The sequence below is a fragment of the Eulemur rufifrons genome, chromosome 7 (genome assembly GCF_041146395.1).
Source record: "Eulemur rufifrons isolate Redbay chromosome 7, OSU_ERuf_1, whole genome shotgun sequence".
NCBI lineage: Eukaryota > Metazoa > Chordata > Mammalia > Primates > Lemuridae > Eulemur > Eulemur rufifrons.
The window spans coordinates 169,286-182,255 of NC_090989.1; the positions used below are offsets into that span (position 1 = coordinate 169,286).

General features: G+C 39.3%; 1 long non-coding RNA gene across 1 annotated transcript in view; it reads left to right on the forward strand.

Moving 5' to 3' along the window:
• The window catches only part of LOC138387766 (uncharacterized), a 42,427-nt gene that overhangs the window by 22,976 nt on the left and 6,481 nt on the right, over nucleotides 1–12,970 (forward strand). The window contains exon 2 of the long non-coding RNA XR_011233973.1: nucleotides 12,480–12,614. This is a non-coding gene — a long non-coding RNA (uncharacterized lncRNA). The remainder of the gene's footprint in view (nucleotides 1–12,479; nucleotides 12,615–12,970) is intronic.

Sequence of the window (12,970 nt, forward strand, 5' to 3'; positions counted from 1 at the left end):
TAGGCTGGGTAGGTGTTCATTATATTACATAATGTATTTCCTAGGCTTTACTGTTTTTTTGTAAGGCAAGCATGGAAATGAGGTTTATTGAGGAGAGAAAGATGGGATTATAGGGCAAAAGCAAGATACAGGTTTACAGAGTGTGACGCATACGCCACAGATGACGACCAGACCCATTGTCACAGCAGGAAAAGAGAGCTAGGCTTTTTTTTGCTTGACTTGTTTTATGATGAAATAAAATAAAAATCTTATATGAGTTAACTCCAGAAGAACTCTCTGAAACATAATCCTCTTGGGATCATTGTACTTTATTCTTGATCCTAATGTAAAAATATATGAAGAAAAGACCTCTTAGAACTTTTCTGGCCCCCTATGGCTCTTTAACAGTAAAATTTAGTATGTAATTAAAAATTAGAATCTAAGATTCATAGGTCTTAATATATTTAGTAACTCTTATTTATTTATCTTTATAAATTCTTACTTTGTGCATGACTTATTTCTTATTAGCTTCATGCTCTTATTTGATACTGATCTTGAATTAAATTGCTGAAGAGGATGTTACAATAGGGTTATTAAAAATATTTCAAAGCTATTAAAGTGGAAATAATTAAACTCTTCAAAACAGTTTCAAGAATAGTACAAAGATATCCTGTGTTCCCTCAGCCTGATTTCCCAGTTGTTAGAAATTTACCACATCTGCCTTATCATTCTCTCTTTCTGTCTGTGTAGATACAAGTCATTTTTTTCTGAACCATTTGGCAGTAAGTCGCAGACATGATGTCACAGGACCCCTCAATACTTCAATGTCTGTTTCTTAAAAAATAGACACTTTTCTACATGAATCACATTATGTCCATCAAAGTCAGGAAATTAATATCACAGCACATTCTAATCCACAAACCTCATTCAAATTTTACTGGTTTTCTCCAATAAAGTCTTTTATAGATCCAGGATCCAATATAGGATCACACGTTGCATTTCACTGTCATGTCTCATTAGTTTCCTTCTATCTGGAGCAGTTCCGAGTCTCTCCTTCCTTTCATGACCTTGATATTTTGGAGAGGACAGGCCAATTACTTTGCAGAATGTCCATCAGTTTGTATTTGTCTGATGTTTCCTCATGACTGGATTTATGACATGCATTTTGAAAGGCAGCTGTGCTCACCACTATACCACCAATGTACTCAGGACAGGCGTTTTTGGCAGGAATACCACAGAAGTGATGCTGTGTTCTTCTCAATGCATCTATCAGAAGGCACATGATGTTGATTTGTCCCATTGCTGATGAAATTTGCTTTTATCATTTGGTAAGATGATGTCTGCCAGACTTTGTAATGGAAAGTTAATGAATAAATATTGTCTGGAGATATTTTGAGACTATGTAAAAATCCTGTTCCTGATCACACTTTCACCCATTTATATTAGTATCCAGTTTTGCTCCTTGACCAAAACAATTATTATAAGGGTTACCAAATGGTAACCATCCCTTCCATCATCCTTCTACATTTATTAGTTGACCTTCTATTGTAAGGGAAAGCTTTCCTGCCTCTGTATCCACCCCCCATTTGTTTATCTATTAATTGATATCAGTATGGGCTCCTAGGTTCCTGTTTTATTCAATGATTTATAAACGATTGCTCTCATTATATCATTTCTTTGATGTTCAAATTGTCCCAGATTTAGCCAGTAGGAGCCCCTTGGTTGGCTCCAGTGTCATTTTGATATACCTCCATGATCTTTTGGGAATTTCCATACTTTATGGTACATGATATTCTAGGCTTATTAAATACTTTCCCTGCCTGAGCCCTGAAATTAGCCATTTCTCTGGTTCCTTTTGAGGAGAATAATATTTAGAAACCAAAGTCTGGATGTCTGGCATGCTCATTGCTGCTGGTATACTCATTTTTGTGTTTATGTGTGTATGTATGTATGTGTGTGCATGTATACATACATACATACATACATACACAGTTCTCCCTTGTTCCTTAGTGGGGGATTGGGTCCAGGACCTCCTACAGGTACCAAAATCCATGGATGCTCAAGTCCCTGATATAAAATGGTGTAGTACTTGCATATAACCTATGCACATCCTCTTATATACTTTAAATCATATCTAGATTACTTATAAGACCTATAATACCTAATGTAATGTAAACGCTATGCAAATAGTTGTTACATGGTTTAGGGAATAATGACAAGAGAAGAAAGTCTGTACATGTCCAGTACAGATACAATTTTTTTCTCAAATATTTTTGATCTACAATTGGTTGAATCCATGGATGCAGAGCCCACAGATAGAGGCCTGACTGTATAAGATGTTTTTCTATCTATCATCTATCAATCAGAAACCAGGAGTTTTTACTGATAGTTCCAATTACAATCCAATCTTAGATGTTTCTAATTCTAGTCTTTCCCCCTTTTACATTTGTACCTGCCTTCCCTGAGAGTGAGGGTAGGCACTCAATGTATTGACATATTTGCTTAGTCCTTTTTTTTTTCTGTCTTTTTTTTTTTTTTTTGAGTCAGAGTATTGCTCTGTTGCTCAGGCTAGAGTGCCATGGTGTCAGCCCAGCTCACAGCAGCCTCAAACTCCTGGGCTCAACCCATCCTTCTGTGTCAGCCTCCCAAGTAGCTGAGACTACAGGCATGCGCCACAATGCCTGGCTAATTTTTCTATATATATATTTTAGCTGTCCATATAATTTCTTTCTATTTTTAGTAGAGGTGGAGTCTCACTCTTGCTCAGCCTGGTCTCGAAATGCTGAGCTCAATCAATCCATCCGCCTCGGCCTCCCAGAGTGCTAGGATTACAGGTGTGAGCCACCGCACCGGGCCTGCTTAGTTCTTTTACATGTAACCAATCGCCTGAGCATATGGCCATCTCCTCCTCTTTGGCACTGCCAACTCAACTGTGCTGGCTGAGACTTCTTCTCCAGTCCAGCTATTGTTTTTTTTGTTTTCCAATTTAGGTTTGACTTAATTGCACATAGTGACAAATATGGCAATGAAACATTATTCTCTCAATTTAACTTGCAGGCAGCTGGAAACAGAACTAACTTTTTGGAGAGGCTACAGGAATTCTCTTACTTCATTTAATTTTTTAGCAGACCCTTTTAAATTTGGTATTATTTCAGTTTACCCTAAAGTGGTTAAAGATATTGTCCAAGATAACCGGTTAGGCAAGACAGTCCACTAGATGGACAAACTGCACTTCAGTGTTAGCTTTTTGGCTACTTTCTTTCTGATTGCATGAATGACAACTCCTTCCAATGATGCAATAGGCCAGATGGGGAGGGCCTGTTTCATAGCCACCTCCAGGAATCTGGATCAGAGAATCTGGTGGACATTGTCATGAGTGGCAACTCAGCATCTCCTTCCTTCCTTCCAATGAATACTTTTTGGGTGCTTATTCTTAATAAATAATGGTATATTAATTCTATGGAATGCTATGCAGTTAAATGAGGCAGATATATTTGTAGTCAATAAAAAATATGCTGTTTTACACTTCTAAAAAAATTAAAAACGTTATATATAACAAGTACTAAATTGTATACTTCAAATAGTTAAATTGCATGGAGTGTGCATTATGCCTCAATGTAACTGTTTAAGAAATGAAAGATCAACAATTTCCCCACCCATCATTTTGTTTTATAAACTGCTATTCTGTCAAATCCAAAAGCCTGGAAACATACTTTTGCTTTACTAGTTTAACTAAAAAAATAATTAAAACATTTTATAAAACCGAATAAAGTATTCAAAATGACCTGTTTTGCTATCAGGAACCTTGATCAATAAGTTGCATAGTGTTATTTCCTGTTCTTACTCTAATGTACTTTGATGTCAAAATAAATAAACAAAAACCTACCAGGAAGTCTAATTTAAGTACTCTGCTTTGCTAACTGTCCACATTCAGTGCTTGCCACACTGACTGCTTGGAGGTTCTTGGGGAAATGTTATTGATAGTTATTCTTCTTAAAAAATGGCTGGTTACCAGATCTTATTCTTAAGGACTAACTTTATTTCTCCTCCCCTTATTTTTTCTTTCAGTTAGTTTTATTGTGGTAAAATACATGTAACAAAATTTATTATTTTAATTATTTGAAGTGTACAGTTGAGTGTATTTACATCATCTATAATGCGCGGTTCTCACCACCACCCACCTCAGTGGCGCTGCCGTTTGGTAACCCTGGAGCTCTGCACCCACTAAGCAGGAGCTTGCCCTCCCTGCCCCGGCCGCTGGCAGCCACCCGCTCATTACTATCTCAGGGTTGGTTGGGGAGAGTATTCAATTGGTGAGTGTTTATTTAGTGTCTATTTAATGGTAAAAATTATTAGCGACATAAAGAATGTTGAAAGCACGGCATGCTTTAAAACACTGACAATATTGCTGGGCAGATAATACATATACGATAATTATATAGGAATGAATGAAAACATGGAATTATAATTGTAGCTTTTAAATATGTAGCTTGTATATGCAAGTTGTAATAAATTATGGGGCACTAATAAGAGACCAAACAGATCAAAGAAAGTAATGCCAGCATTGATAAGAATTTAATTACGATGCTGGGTAGTGGTGCACAGCTGTAGTCCCCATTGCTCCGAACGATGAGGTGGGAGGACGACTTGAGCCTAGGAGTTCGAGTCTAGCTTGGGCAACATAGTGAGACCCTGTCTCTAAATAAAAAAGAGTTTAATATATGATTAGGAATGTGTCACATTTTGTTGGAGAAGAAGGAAGTTTTTCAGTAAATCATGCTACTTCAATTGTTGCCTCTTTGGGAAAACACTGCATATTCTCATTTAATGTCATATAAAAAAGTAATTTCGTGGTTTGCAGTCTGGCATTTCAAGAGCTCCTAAGTCCCCACTCCATCCTAACAACAACTGAAAAGCTGAACAGTCAAGAAAACCCAACTCTTATCTCTTTTAGAGGAGTCAGACCACAGGACAAACTGCTGCACCAAAAACGAAGAGACAGGCAGATACAAAGAATCCCAGCTCCTCACAGCAGAGGCCTGCAAGCAGAAACCTCTGCAGGAACCAGTGCTGGGGCCAGAAAACCTGAGCTGTAACTGGTGAGTTGCTGGACATTCTATGTGGACAACTCAGAGTTACAGACTCCAGAGGGACCGAGTCACAGGGGAGGGCCTCCGTGCATTGCTGAGTTTCACCTCCAGGAGCTCAGCCAGGACCTCACAGTGAATACTGGAGAAAAACCCGTTTGTGCTTCTCACATGAGAAAGGAGAGACGAACCGTCCTGATAGATGCTAGAGCACTCTGTTCTTCGAGAGGCCTCCCCTCTGGAGAGGTGATTCTAGCAGAGCCTAACCTACCTGGGGGAAGGGAAGTACCCAACTCCAGCCCCCTCTATCATTCTACTGGGGGAAAGGGAAATAAACAACTTCAGCCTACTCCAGCCGTCCTGCCCCACCCAAGGGGGGACTGTGAAGCACCGGTGAAGTTCGCAGTGCAGGGCACAGGCTCACCAAAGACTGCGGTCTGATGACAGGGCTGGGAATACTTCCCTCCCACACCTCACACTGCATTACTGAAGGCCTGTGTACCCTGGTTCCTTGTACCCAACACATCATGTTTGCCTTTCAACAAAGAAGTGCAAGGCCTACTGAAAGGTAAAAAATAGTTTGAAGGGACTAAACAACCACAAGAATTAGAGTCAGATATGGCAGAAATGTTGGAATAATCAGACCAGGAATTATTAAAGGCCATGATTAAAATGGTAGGGACTTTAAAGCAAAAAATAAGCAACATGCAAGGTTAGATTTGTGACCTAAGCATAGAGGTAGAAATTCTAAGAAGAAACCAAAAAGAAGTGCTAGAGATAAAAAACACTATAGCAAAATGTACACTGCCTTTCATGGGCTCACAGGACAGGGCTGAGGATAGACTGTCACAGCTTGACGGTTGGAAACTTTCAAAACTGAAAAGCAAAGAGAAAAAAGTTGGGTGTGGGGGAACCCAAACCCAGAATAGAATATTCTAGAACTGTGGGGCAGCTACAAAGGGTGTAACGTATGTGTAATGGGAATGCTGGAAGTGAAGAAAGAAAGGAACAGAAGCAATATTTGAAGCACTAGTGCCTGAGAATTTCACCAAATTAATGTCGACGCCACAACAATGATCCAGGAAGCTCAGAGAACATCAAGCAGAATAAATGCCAAAAATACCTAAGCATATGATATTCAAATGTCAGAAAATTAAAAAACCTTTCCTATAAAGGAGCAAAGTTAAGAATTATGTCTTTTTCCTCAGAAACTAAGCAAGAAGAGTGGAGTGAAAATATTGAACGTATTGGAAGAAAAAAAATCCACCCACCTAGAATTCTGTATTCAGCAAAGCTATGTCTTCCATAAAAAGTAAAAATACAGACTTTATAAGACAGACAAAATTGAGGGAATTTCTTGACAGTTACCTGCCTTATTAGAAATTTTAAAAGAAGTTCTTCAGAGGAAAATTATATAGATTAGAAACCTGGATCTTCCTGAAGAATGGAAGACCATTCAAGAAGGAATAAGTGGATGCAAAAAAAAAAAAAAAAAATGATTCTAAAGTTTATATGCAGAGGCAGAAGACCCAGACTAGTCCACATAATTTTGAAGAATAACGAAGTTGGAGGACTGACAGTACCCGACTGCAAGACTCACGGTGATAAAGGGATACATAGCTAGATTTCAGTATAATTTTATTTAATGTTTCTTAAGAGGCAAAGAGAGAAAAGTATGAGTAATGTTAATATATGAAAAATTAACACATAAATGGGAAAATGGTAGGAATAGACGAGGAATGAAAAATAATTTAAAATTGCTAGTAGACATTTGGGGAAAGTTCAGACTTACCGAAGTAACAATGAAATGTACATCCAAAACAAATGGGATTAATTTTTTAATTTTATGTAATATTTGATGCAAATGTTTGAAAATATTTTTATGTTCATTTTATGCAACATAATAAAAAAGCAAAAACTTGAACCCATTGCAAGTAAAACTCAGAACCTGTTTGATGGTGTGAATTCGCATGTGGCTTCCCCGTCTCCTCCCTGTCCCCTCCCTGTCCCCTCGCTGCTCTCCTGCCTGTTGTGTTTATCATTCTCTTGCATTAAAGCAATTTTCACATACATGTATATCCCCAAGCAGATTGTTCAACTTTGCCCATTTTAAAGTTTTTCCTGACTTGCTTTCTCCTTTTCTCTCCTCTTTTCCCTGCTGTTTGTGTAAAGCTGGTGTTGGCGCAAAATACGAGGCTGCTGTGACCGAGGGGCTGCGGTGAGCCTGCGTTTGTAGGGTGGAGAGTGTCAGTGTCGCCTGGGGCCTCATTAAAGTTACTCACAAGTTTTCTGTTTTTTTATTTTTGAGGGTCACGAGCTACTTTTACTGAAAGGAGTCTGTTGTATTCCTCAAATGCATTTGAGTAGAAAAAAGATTGAGGACTATGGCAATGATCTCTGCAAGTCTTCCCGTCTTGGTCTTCCTTTTTGATGTCTCAGTCTTTGATAAAACAGAAATGAAGGCTTACTCTAGGATCTTGTTGTTTACATAACAGCTGAAAAAGTTGAGTTTAAAAATTTTGTATTGCAGATTTAACATGTTGAAACCTGTGCTAGGCACCTTGAAAGACATTAGCTGTAAAAATAAACAACATGTCTTGTCTTAGTTGAATTAAAAGAATTCTTTTGAGGAATATGTAGTTATGTGTACAGGCAATAAATTTGTGAGAGAGATATAAACAAATTACTGTTAGAATACAAAAGACAATTGAGTTTGATTTAGTTTGGTCAGGGAAGATTGGATTAGAGTAAGTCCTAGAAAGGACAGTTTTTACTAATTAGTAATGGGGCAGGGGAGAACATTCCAGAAGAGAGAACTGCATAAACAACGGGCTAGAGGTGTGAGGTTAGGGGGCATATTTGGGAATGTGAATAGTACAGTTTAATAGTGATAGAATACACATCCAGGTAAGGAGGGGCTGAAAAGTTGGTTTGGCCACATCAACAAGGACCTTAAATGATCAACTGTCTACACATAGGATCTAGTTTTCTTTTTATTGGTGAACACCCAAATTACAATTCTTTTCTTGTATCTAGTCACGTCATTAATCATATTTACTAGACTAGAGAAGGATTTTTGTCTCTTTGCTTATTGCTGTATCCTTAGAGCGTAGAAGAGCTCCTGGTGTTGTCACAGGCGAATGTGAATTATATGTTAAATCAAGGAATAAATTTAGATTTTGTAAGAAGAATGTCAGTGGTTATACTTTAAAGAGATCTTGTCTTAATAGGCCAAGCTGTTTTGGATACTTTTATAGTATGCCCCAAACTTCATTGTATTCACCTCACTTGGATTTGTCTTTCTCTTGTGTTCTTTGTAATATTCTACTTGGGCTTTTTTTTTTTAATACCTGTCATGAATTTAATGTAAGTCACAATTACGAGCCTGTCACAATCTCAAGCCTTAAAATACTGAATACGTGTACAGTGTGACAACAGTAGGTAACTTGGGGCCCCCATTCGCTGGAGCCAGTCCCACATGGAAAGCTGTGACAGGAGTGAAGAATAGAGTGGCAACTGCTTGGTCCCACTGGATCTTTGGCTCGTCTTCAGGAAGGACACTCCGGGTTGGGGAGGCCACATCCCGGCCCAGCCAGTGAAATCGTCAGCGTCGTTCCAGTGATTTCTGCTCCTGTCTAAACCAGAGCCCTCGAGGTCTCCGTCCATCCCCGGGTAGGTCCAGGTGGAAGGGGCGAACTGGATCCCGCTGCGGCCCCCGCGATGGCCCTGCTGACCACCCGCAGGAAGACGCGGGTGTCCCCGTGCTGTGATGCGGAGCTGTCGCGGGCCGCGGCCAGCACGCCGTCGCTGCGGTCCTCCAGGGACACGGAGGCGGACCCTGGGCCGCAGAGCAGCTGGCAGCCGCGGCCTTGGTCGGCCCAGGGTGCTGGGATAGCCAGGGCTCGACAGCGCATTGCTCGGTGCGGTCAGAAGGGCTCGCGCTGGTGGCTCCTCGGCCTCGTCCCCGGGACTCGGGACTCCGGGCGGGAGAAGCCGCAGCCCTGGCTGGAGCCGCAGCCTCCGTCCTCCTCCGAGGGCCGCCGGGGCCGGGAGCCGCGGCCACTGCGCCGGCGGAAGCTCCGTCTGGCTCCGGTTCTGGGAAGTGAAACGCGCCTCGGGCTGCAGCTCCCGCCGCTCGGCCAGGGCCGCCCGCACCGCGCCAGGTCTCCTGTCCCCGCGCAGGTCGCAGGCGGCCGGGAACAAACCGCGTCCTTGAGAAGTTCCTGCAGCCCCCGGAACCGCGGGGCCGACTCCCCGCCCTCCAGAAGCTTCCACGGCCGCTAGCTCCCGCGAAGGCAGCGGTGAAAAAGTCGCTCTCCTCCTCCTCCACCTCCTGGCCCTGTCGCTTTTGCTTCCCTACTTGGCTTCTAGTGCGAATGACCCTCCCCACAGTGCACCTGCATTGCAAGGTGAACCTGCTGTCTGTGTCTTGGTTCAGGCAGAGCTCACAAATCTTTGATTTTAACATTACATCTCTTTTCCTGAGGTGTGTAGCATTGCCTCATTCTTTAATCTCGATTTTAATCATTTCTAGGAATATGTGACGTCACTTTTAGAGTTTTTGCCACTTGGTTCCCACTGTGTTCTTCTGCTTGTTATATTCTATAAATAGTTGTGTTTCCTATTTTAATATTATTTAGAAATGTTAGCTTTGCTGCTTCATATTTGATAGTTCTGAATAAATTATTTATAATTTTATATATGTGTATTTTGAAAAAACTTACAAGTTTCATTATATATTAGCTATACCTATTTGTATTATTCCTTAGTGTTCTAGAAATTACAGTATACATGCTTAATGTACCATAATCTCCCATGAATTAATATAATTCATTTATAATATATAATATATAACATTGTAACATGATACCACTTCACAAAAAATGTAAGAGATTTGCAATAGTATCATTCTGTTTACTCCCCCTTTCCCATCTGTTTGCTGTGGTTCTCATGTATTTTACTTCTACATGCATTATAAACCTAATGACACCTACCAATTATTTTTATCTTTACTTTAAGCAGCCAATTATCTTTTAAAGAAATTAACAAAGGAAAAGATTGGCTCTTATATTTTTCCATATATTTACCATTTTGCAGAAGACATCTCTTTCTTTCTGCTTAATTTTTACTGAAGCTAGAATTAATGTCTCGCCATCCGAATTTTCATATTGTGGACAATTTATATGTCATATATTACCATACAATTCATAGTTCCATGCATACACCAAATTTTCTCTACTGGTTTTAGGTTACTTTTTGGCAAGCATCGGTATTTTTTACATTTTTTTTTTTTTTTTAGACAGGATCTCATTCAGTCACCTATTCTAAAGTGCAGTGGTGTCATTACAACTCAAAGCAACCTCAAATTTCTGGGCTCAAGTGATCCTCCTGCCTCAGCCTCCTGAGTACCTGGCACTACAAGCATGTGCCACCATGCTTGGCTATATTTTTTTTTTTTTTCCTAATTTTTATAGAGATGAGGTCTTACTTTTGCTCGGGCTGGTCTTGAACTGCTGGCCTCAAGCAATCTTCCTGCCTCGGCCTCCCAAAGTGCTAGGTTTACAGGCATGAGCCACCATGCCTGGCCATTATTTATACATTTTTAAATACTTCCTTATGTTTAGCACAGTGCTTTACACAAAGTGGGGAACTGTGTATTTTTTCAAGTGTGTAAGAATGACTGAAATTTTGTTGTTGTGTCTGAGTCTTTGTGTAATCTCACAGGATTAAGTTGTATTATTACAGTTCACCATTAGATGTCACTTTCTAACGTATGTTCTTACCACTGAATTCCTGCTGTACAGCTTATCAGATCCTGAAAGTTGGCACTCCTCTATGAGTGCACTTAAACTGAGAAGTTTCTGTCTTCCTTCATCTTAAAGTTTCTTTCATCTTAAAGTGATTACTCTAAAACAGAAGTGTTTCTTAATTGTATTTTTTATTATATTTTAGTTTTACATCTAAGTTTGTACAGAACCAACTGATTTTCCTTAAGTTTTCTTTAAATTTGAATATTGGCATTATTTTTTATTTATTTTCTTGGAGCAAAGTCTGGAACTATTATAAGTAAAAGTGTGAAGAAGTAGGATATTCAAGAATACCTTTTAAAACATGTTCAGAATGTATTCTGTCGGTAGTGTAATTCTGAAAACCATCTCATTCTAGAAGCCCCACTGACCCCAGACTAACTGGAAGTGAGTCTTCTCAGGATAAGCTTTGATAGCAGCTGTGGGGTTTACTTGGGTTTGTCAAGGAAAGGGAGAACTGAGGGCGCTGTGAAAAGAAGTGTGGAGGTGGAGAAAGAGGAGATTCACAGGGCTCAGTTGGCAATCACACAGCACAGTGAAGTGCCGAGAATGAGCTTCCCTCGCTCATTCTCTTCCCTTACAGGACAGGAAAGGTCCGGGCAAGGAGATTTTAGGAATCCCAGAAGCTTTAATGTGTACTGTATTTTTAAGGCCTAGATTTTAAACTTAGCATTATAATCTGTAAGATTTAGAGATATATTTCAGTTGTTGCCAAATGCTGGGATTCATGATCTAAGTTCGTGGTGAGGGTTTCATAGGCTCACTCTGTTCCTAACAGATGAGTCCCTCCAAGCTGAGTCAGGAGAGGCCTCTTTTGTAAAACCCGCAGTCACCAGACACCCAAGCTGTGGCCCCAGGATTTTCCCCAGTCTTGCCAGGCACAGATAGAGAATCATCTGGAGGTCGGGTGGCTATTTTCTTCAGTTACTCCAGAATACTGAAATTTGAATAAAATAGCAATGTTGTTTCTTAATAATGTAATAAATACCCCTGAAATTAACATCTATTCAAGAATATGATTGTTCCTAATAATTTGTGGCCCTCTGGTATCCTGTTTGCCAGCTTTTCCCATCTTACCCCAGAAGTAACTATTAATACTTTTTGCATTTTCTGTTCATGGTTTTATTTTATTGAAATGCTTCCATTTATCAATATATGCATACAGAATTGGACTTTTTAAGCCATGATTATAATAAACCAAAGTACAAACAATTAGGGCATTTAAATTCCATTTTATATTGATCAAATTACAAACAATGCATTATTGATAAATGAAATTTTGTCTTGTAATATTTCTGTGCATTAGAATAAAACTTAAATTTATTTAATAAAACATGTTGGCATAAGGTAGCCACTTGTCCTCTTTGGGAAAACCTTAACCTTTCATTTTTAGACTCTCACTTTTTATGAAGTAATGAAGCAAATGGTAACTTGTATGAAGAAGGTGGTGAGGTGGACGGTAGGGAATGAGGCAGAAAGTTGGCAGTGCTACCTGCTACCTTGGTATGATCAGTAGTCAAGAGGCACTGATGATGGTACTCACTTGTGTTGATAATAATTCAATTTGTAATGTTTTTTTCCCTTATGTTTTTATGTCTTACTACAGCTAAAGAAGTAAACAGGTCATGGCACGTTTAACAAAAAGATGACAGGTGGATACAAAAGCTATCCAGCATCTTTGGGCAGCCATTGAGATTATACGGAACCAGAAGCAAATTGCCAACATTGACCGTATTACAAAGTAAGTAAATTTAAACAAACAAACAAAAAAATCCCTGTAAAATTTCATGTAAGACCTTGGGGGAAAGTCCAAAAATACTTTATTATGCTAATCAACATACATTACAAAGGACTGAAGTCACTTACCTTGCAGGAGTTTATAGTTAGAAAAACAAATACAGAAACATACACAAGCAACTTGTGTTTATAAAATAAATATTAGATAAGTAAAATATCAGTATGTACTATTTATAATAGTTTTGCAGTTATCAGAATTTTTAACTCTTTAGGTCTTTTATTAAAATGGCTTTTAGTTAATCATTTGCTTTTATGTAGTGAAGCTGTCTAAAAATAGTATACTGTTCGTTACTCATTGTA